Here is a 7,924-nt window from a genome sequence, read left to right as displayed (position 1 = left end):
GCTTTCTCAACAGTTTACAAGTCTTACTTTTTTTACCCCCCCGTCTGGAAACATTTGTCAGAGTGGTTTATTTTATTCAGTCCTGCTGTATGTAAAATGTAGAATGTTAATACTTTATTTGGCTAAACATGCATAATTTGGGAAGACAGGTGAAGTGATGGATTAATCATCAGGCTTTTAATTTTAAGTCTTGTTAGCTGCAGTTTTGTATGTTGTATATTTGAAATTACGGTGTGGATATGATGTCTAAGTGGAAGCTCTTTACATACATAAATTAAAGCTGCTTTTGCTGTTGATAGTAAGCTAGAGGTTTTAGTTAAAATCTGTTATTTTCTCTCATACCTGGATGTTCAGATAGACTTATCACAAACAACCCAGTGGTAAAGGTACAGCTACCGCAGAGGCAATGACCTTTTCCTTCCGCTGTCTATGAATGTCTCTAAGCCTTGACTTACAGGACCTCTTGGGCTTGTTGTGGGAAGGTAATTACAGCTGGATGCACATCTCACCTTCAGCATCTATTAAAATGCCTGACTCCGGCAGTGTTTGTGATAGCAGATTTGCGCCACAGCTTTCTGTCAGCTCCGAGTTTGAGCAAGGGCCCCGTCATCCCGAAGGCAGCCTGGTCACTGTCAGCCTGTGGATAAGCTCAGGGGAAGCTCCTATCACCCTCTTACCATTTCCTTGAGCCTTCCACTCCACTTGACATTCAGATATTTGAAATACATGAAAATACATGAAACTGCACTTTTGGGCTAGGAGAGCGGAGCTATGTCCCTGGCTTTGCCCTTCTCCATCACCTTTGCAAGCCTGATCTGCAGTCCAGCACCCCCAGACTGAGCTGTACAAGAGTTCCCCAAGAAATAGTCCCGCTTCCCTTTTGAGGGAGGTTTGCTAGTTCCTCCTCTGGAAAATTACAGACATCTGGATACATGGTTATGAGTCTTTGGCATAGAAATAAATTGAATCCAATTTTGCAACTCACATTGAGTAAGGAAATCGCCCTTTATACAGCTCGCAGCTGTCCCAAGTCACCTTCCTCAGCATCTATTTATAGATTTTATGCTCAAGACATCTCAGCTTGAAAAGAAATTCTTCTTAGGAAAGAACACAGCATTGTCTGGGAAGATAGGGGTGCTCCTGCTTTGAATTTGTGCTGTGGAAGAGAGAGAGGTGAATATTAGTTTTGTCAGAATGGCAATTGAACCAAAAGAATGGAAAAATGTTCGCCTGATGCTGAGCCAAAAAGGGTATTTTTAAGGATTCTTTTGTGAAACTCAAATGCTTTATTTGAACTAAAAGGAGATTTTTTGACTTTGTTTTGGGACTATTTAATCCTTTTAACCTTTCTCTACTTTAGATTTTGTTTAGATAAATAGTATCATTTCAGAGGAATTGGTTGTTTTGATGTCAGACAGAACATGTAAGCATTTTGGAAAGAAAACATTTTTTAAGCAGCATCCAAACACAGTGTTTTGATGTAATATTCCCAGCACTTTTCAAGCTCTATTTCACAACAATTTTTTTAGTTCCCAGGGATGTTTTGCCCAGTTGAGAGAGGGGCTGGTCTGGGTCAGGCAAAGACAATAAAGCAGAAAATCCTTCCTAAAAGAGTGAGAGACAAAAGAGTGTTTTGAGAAGCAAATCCTTCTTCCCTGGCCAGTGCTGGAGGGAAGTAGTTGATTAAATGGTCTTTAGTGGTGCTGGATGATGCTCTTCTGTAGTCTACTCTTGGGAGCTCGTATTTCTTATTTTTCAATCTGAGGAGAGGTATTAAAAAAAACCTGTGTTGCTAATTGGTATAGCAAGCTCGCACATCGATATTTGTTGCCAGAGGTATGCGCTTTTCATTTAAGGGTTCTAACGTTTCCGTTCTGTTTGTGACTGCCCTGTTTAGAGGCGAAACCCCTGAGGTCTGTGTTCAAGCCTAGCCTGTCCGCAACACTGAAGATGCTCCTTTCCTGCCCGAGTATAACCATCCTTGGGAAACAAAATTACCCTGAACAAGAAAAGAAAGCGTGAGGAAATTGTGGTCAGCCTCACTGCAGCTTCGGGGCATGGCGCTGGAGCAGCCTCGCCACCCCACTCTATAGTTTGGCTTTGTGCATACACTGTAGTTTATGTCCACTTCAGTGTGCCTTTGACAGGAGAAACTCTGGAAAACAACATTTTCATCAGTCAAACAGGAGGAGGTGAAGACTCGCCAGTATTTGTCATCTGACAGTAAGTAAGCAAGCAGGTTGGCAACAACATCTAAGATTATCTCCTCTCTGCTTGGGATTGTGTTATGTTTCAGTTGAGCTTATGATGGGAGAGAAAAGCTTGTGTTTATCTTTTATCTTCAGCTTTCACATTGCTGCTTGCCTGTGATCTGAGACACTGCGGTGCTTGTAGCTGGACCAGGCTGGAAGGCATTGGGCTCCAACAGAGGACTTCTGGGGAGTCACATCGCTGTTAGGCCACATGCAGACTGTGCCACAGCATAAGAGCATCACCTCTAAGGCAGCTCAGACACACTCTTTTCCAGTGCTCTTTTCCAGGTTTGATCCTGCCATCGATTGCCACCTTTGGAGGAATTTCTTCTAAATTGCCTTTTATCTGGTTTTCTCTTCCAAAATCGCTGTTGCAATTGTTAATAGCTGGCTGTGTTTAGTTTGCATTTATACAGCTTTCCTGCACTGAATAGCCACCATTTTATATTAATTATTGAACACAATAAGGAAAAGAATTGGGGAGAAAAGGAATCACCTGTGAAATTATCTGTTCATAGCATCAGTTTTCTGTATTCACCAACAAGTTTTTCACTTGCCTAGATAAAGGTATTTTATCCTACTCATTCTTGTTTGTTTTCTTGCATTGGAGTCTTGTTTTCCTTCCTTCCTTCAACTCTTCTATTTATGTAATGTTCCTGTTGTAGTTTACAGCATTGGAAGAGGAATTGCTCAAGCTCAGTTTTGCCCTTTTGCTCGAGCCTCCCTACTTTTTGGAGGACAGGATTTCTTGGGTAAGTGGATTAGCATCTCTCTCTTTGCTGTCCAGGGCTGCATCAAATTGCTGCTAAAATTATAAGAGAGAAAATATTTGTCAGTTAAAACTACAAATTTTTGGGACTACTGCCTTTTGCATAACACATATTTGGGACCTCTAGGTGTTATCTGGAGTATGAGAATTTTATCGGATTTATTTTCAGATTTTTAATAAAGGGATGGACTCCATTTAGGAAGCAAGTTGTTAGTCACCCAGCAATGGCCTGTTCACAAGAGGATTTTAAATCTGCACTTTAGAAGATAAGAATGAATAGAAATTCTGCTGATGGCACTCCCTTTGGCTCCAGGATTGTGTTCAGATATCTGAGCTGTAGAAACAGGGAGACAGAAGGAGATGGACCACTTTGTTTTATCAGCCACTTCAATGTGCAGCATTTCGAGTAAGACCCTAGCTTCCCGCTATGTTACTCCTGTTCCACATCTCCTTCCCGGCCGCACTTGCACGCTGCTCTTAGCTTTGCTTCAGGAAATGCGTAGCAGCAGTGTTGATCACAGATGCTGCTACAGACTCTTTTATTTAACCAAGAGCAATTGCAAAATGGGACTGTGTCTGCCAGGCAAACACACGGTCCAGGGCAGAAATAGGTTAATTAAAAGGAGATAAGCAAGGCAGGAAGTCCTGAAATAGATAATATTAGTTGGCATGATCTTGACATTGAAACTGACTGAATAGTTTTCCTTCTCAGACAGTCTATTTCTTTTCTAAATCTTATTCTTTTGGGCAAGGAGGAGAGGAAATGTGATTAAATAAGATTAAGTGGCATTTAATTCACATTTTTTCTCTTCCCAGCTGCATGCCTGATACTCCTTGTGTTGAAGTCAGTGCTGTTGTATTCAGCGGGGACAGAGCCAGAGGCTGAGTAAATAACTGAACGCAGTCCAGTGAAAAGTGCTCCACATGAAATTTCACAATTGCGATGACATTGGATGCAGCAAACCCACATTTAACATGGGTAAGAGACTGTGTATGCTAAAGCACAAGCCTGTGCATTTGCTTAATTAAAGCTCCTAGAGTCATTGCAACGGGGAGGGAGAGAGGGAAGCCTGCGGCAGCTTGGTGTTTTGCCAGAGAAGGGTAGGAGACAGCATTGAATCTGTCCCAGGTCTTGCCACATCTTTTTCGTGGTCCAGATCTGTTTGCAAATCCGGAGCCAAACAGTTACCTCCTGGCTTATGCAGGCATCCCCATACAAGTGTATGGTCTGCTTTACCTTATGAACACTTAAACTCGCTCGTTTAAGTGGTAACAAGTCTTCTTTAGCTCTCTTGCTGTGTAGAGAGAACATTTGTCTTCTACAAGTGGGACATGCCCGTACTTTGGAGACACAGCTAATTGCTTGGAGGTGTGGACAGCCTATATAGGTGGCTCATAAAACATTACAGAAAGCTATTAATGAAAATAATTTTCAGAGTGTGTTTTCAGGGGGCTGCAGCATGCGAGCAGCAGCTACCTGTGATACAGGGGGGATGCAAACAGCAAAGCATGCAGTGCACCCTACATGAGGATGTCAGGACCTTGAAGAATGCCAATTTACAGTCTTATCAGACCTGACATAGTCTTGTCAGGTATTGTGATTTTGTTTAGTGAGGGGGCGCCTAAGTTGGTAGCTTCTGTAGGAAACTGCTAGAAGTTGCTCCCCTTTTGTTCAGTGGACTCGGCCGGGCCTAGGGCAGACCGCTGCTGGCCAAGGCCGAGCCGACTGGGAGCAGAATGTTCCGTGACAACACCTCTGTGATAACGTATTTAAGAAGGGGAAAACAAACAAACAAAAAGAGTAGATGTGAAGAAGCTGAGCGGGGGCAGAGGCACAGAGGGGGAGGCGCAGGCCTCATGGGCCTTGCAGGCCTCACCCTCTGGCCTCTCGCCAGGCAGCCGACTGGGCCCGACTTGGCCCGGCCTGGTGGCAAGAAGTGGAGAGGAGATGAGCTGGATGATGTGAAGAGATTCTGAGAGGTGTCTGCCAGCCTGTTGTGAAGAACTTTTCATGTGAGAGGAACGGCTGCAGACACCAAGGTCAGTTCAGAAGAAAGGGGAGGAGTAATGCAGCTCCTGGCCAAGATTCCCCTGCAGCCTGTGGTGATGACCATGGTGGAGCAGGTTGTCCCCCTGCAGCCCATGGAGGTCCGCAGAGGAGCAGAGATCCACCTGGAGCCCATGAAGGACTCCACACCAGGGGAGGTGGATGCCTGAAGGCGGCTGTGGCCCATGGAGGGCCCGCTGGGGCAGCAGTTCTGGAGAGACTGAACTCCATGGAAGAGATGACCCACGCCGGAGCAGTTCCACGAAGGACTGTGGCCCGTGGGAGGGACCCCACAATGGAGCAGGGGAGGAATGTGAGGAGTTCTTCCCCCGACCATGAAGCAGCGGTGTGAAACAACGTATGATGAACTGACTGCAACCCCCATTCCCTCTTCCCCCCCCCTGTGCCGCTCGGGAGGGGAAGGTAGTAGAGATAATGTTAAGCTTGGGAAGAGGGAGGGGTGGGAGGAGGTTATCTTGTTTTCTGTCTCATTATCCTGCTGTTTTTAGTAATAAATGAATAGTTTTCCCCAAGTCGAGTCTGTTTTGCCTGTAACGGTAACTTTAAGGATTTCTCCCTGTCCTTATCTCAAACCTCGAGCCGTTTTTCCTTATATTATCTCTCCCTATTCTCTTGGAAGGTGGGGGAGTGAGAGAGAGACTGTGTAGTCTGGTCCCGATCGGGGCTGAACTATGACATCAGGATATAGCTATCCTGACTGGGATGTCTATACTCTGCATTGTATAGACTTACTTAGTCCCCCTGAGACAATGAAGAGATACTGACCACCTGATTAGCAAATGCAGTGTAGATATTTCAGACTTCAAGTTTAGAATGGAAAGCTATAACTCCCTCAGCCATGTAGAAATGAAGAAAATAATTTCTTTTTTTTTTTTTTTTCTGGAAATCAGAGATGAACTTCCCATGACTTTTTGACAGTAAGAGATATGGTTTTCACTGAGTTGTATTATTCACATACTGGCAATGCTTCCTATGAAATTACAAATACATTTAACATAAAATTGGCCAGATTTCACTATCAATTTTCTCATTTTTGCCTTTGGAGAAGGATCTCACAATGCTTAGTGATTGGGCAATAGAATGACAGAAGAAATTCAATGTCAATACATGCAAAGTGATGCATATGGGAAAAAAGCACCCTAGCCACATACAGAATTACAGTTTCTAAATTAGCTTCTAATGTTCAGGAAAGAGATTTGGGAGCCATTACTGATAAGTCCTAGTGAAAATCAGTTCATTGCTCAGCGGTGGTCAAAAAGATTATTAGGAATTATTAGGAGAATAATAGAAAGAAAAGAGAAAAATAATAGTTATGCTACCACATAAATTCATGATGCATCTGCATCCTGGATATTATGCAGTGAACTCATCACCACAGCACAGAACAGAGAACTGAAATTGGCCCAGAAAAAGGAAGAAGCAGGCTTGGTGAATGGAGTGGCTTTTCTGTGAGGAAAGGCGAAATATACTGGGTATTTTCAGCTTGGGGAAGAGATGGAGCCTGATAACATCATGAATGGTAATGGGTAGTTGAGGAAAGAGATTAATTATCATTCCTGACAATATAAGAATAAGGCTGATGAAATAATCAGCTGGGCGTTTAAAAAGGGAACACTTCATCACCCAGCATGTGGTGAAGTTGTGCAACTCATGGCCACAGGATATTATAGAGACCAAAATATTAAATGGGTTCTAAAGCTGATGGGACAAATTTGCAGAGGATAGAGCCATTAGTTTCTGTTCAAAATGATGTTCAGGATGAAACCCCCAGCTCAGAACTCACAATGTCACTGATGACCAGAAGCTGGGAGACAGAGGAGAGTCATTCAGTGTTTGCATTGCTCCTCATATGCTTCACTCAACATTTCCTTCTGACCACACTCGGGGTATAGAGCCAGGTGAATCTTTGCTTTTCCATATGATGACAGTATGGCTATTCTTCCGTTATGCTTTTCTGGTACTAAAATTTATGACTGAAGTATTTATTTATTTTTATTTGTATGCTTGTCCACACCTTCCATCACCATATCATTTGTGTGACCTAAACTATCAGTGAATTTGTCCCTCACAGCTCTTCAAATGGCAGAGGAAACAGCCCAATCCCCACTTACAAGGGGATCCTCCCCCTGGGAAGAGTCTGCTGGGCTGGGAAGGGCCCTGAGGAGCTGACAGCCTCCTTCCTCCTCCTCACACTCCATGTGGTGCCCTGAAGAAATGGCGATGCAGTGCCTCACCATGCCAGCCCTCCCAGAACTGGCCACCTCTGGGCTGCATCTGGCACTTATGACTAAGGCACAGTGAGAGAGGAAAATAAAACCCCCCAGTGTGTCAAAGCCCTCAAGTCCTTACTCAACACTGAAGTGAAAGTCCAGCAGCACATCTGTGGAAGAGGTGGGAACTGGATCCAACTCTATTTCTTTGAATAGTAACCTGTAATTACAGTTGTCAGCACAGGACACCTAATATATCCTTCTTCAGTCTTCTTTTCTCTTTTGGTGTAGCTTCTTCTTGTATCTAGTGCACTATAATTCTGTTGTTTTTTTTTTTTCCTTGGTTTTTTTTGGTGTAGTCCCTGACCACAAATACTTTTGAGTGGAACATCTGGTTCTAATATGTGTGCTAGAAATGTTACTTTCTACAATATTCCACTTTTCTCCCAAACGATATTTTTCCTCTTGTGTTTGCCCAGAACAGCCTGTAAGCTGATCGATACCTGAAGCGATGAAGAATCCAGCTGAGAACAAAGACTTCAAAAGCCACGTAAGTGAGAAAACTCAAGGTGGTTGCAGGAGAGGCAGTTTGCAGCCTGGCCATGCACCCAGGAACACTGCAGGG

General features: G+C 43.7%; 1 long non-coding RNA gene across 1 annotated transcript; it reads left to right on the top strand.

The window, feature by feature from the left end:
* The first annotated feature begins 2,617 nt into the window (after window positions 1-2,617).
* On the top strand, window positions 2,618-3,996 carry LOC147602268 (uncharacterized). The gene is made up of 3 exons (XR_015257793.1): window positions 2,618-2,819; window positions 2,918-3,004; window positions 3,838-3,996. It is a non-coding gene; the product is annotated as an uncharacterized LOC147602268 (long non-coding RNA).
* Window positions 3,997-7,924: the final 3,928 nt, after the last annotated feature.

Source organism: Chlamydotis macqueenii, chromosome 1 (assembly GCF_036417535.1).
Source record: "Chlamydotis macqueenii isolate bChlMac1 chromosome 1, bChlMac1.mat, whole genome shotgun sequence".
NCBI classification, from domain to species: Eukaryota; Metazoa; Chordata; class Aves; order Otidiformes; family Otididae; genus Chlamydotis; species Chlamydotis macqueenii.
This window is presented reverse-complemented; position numbering and strand designations above follow the sequence as displayed.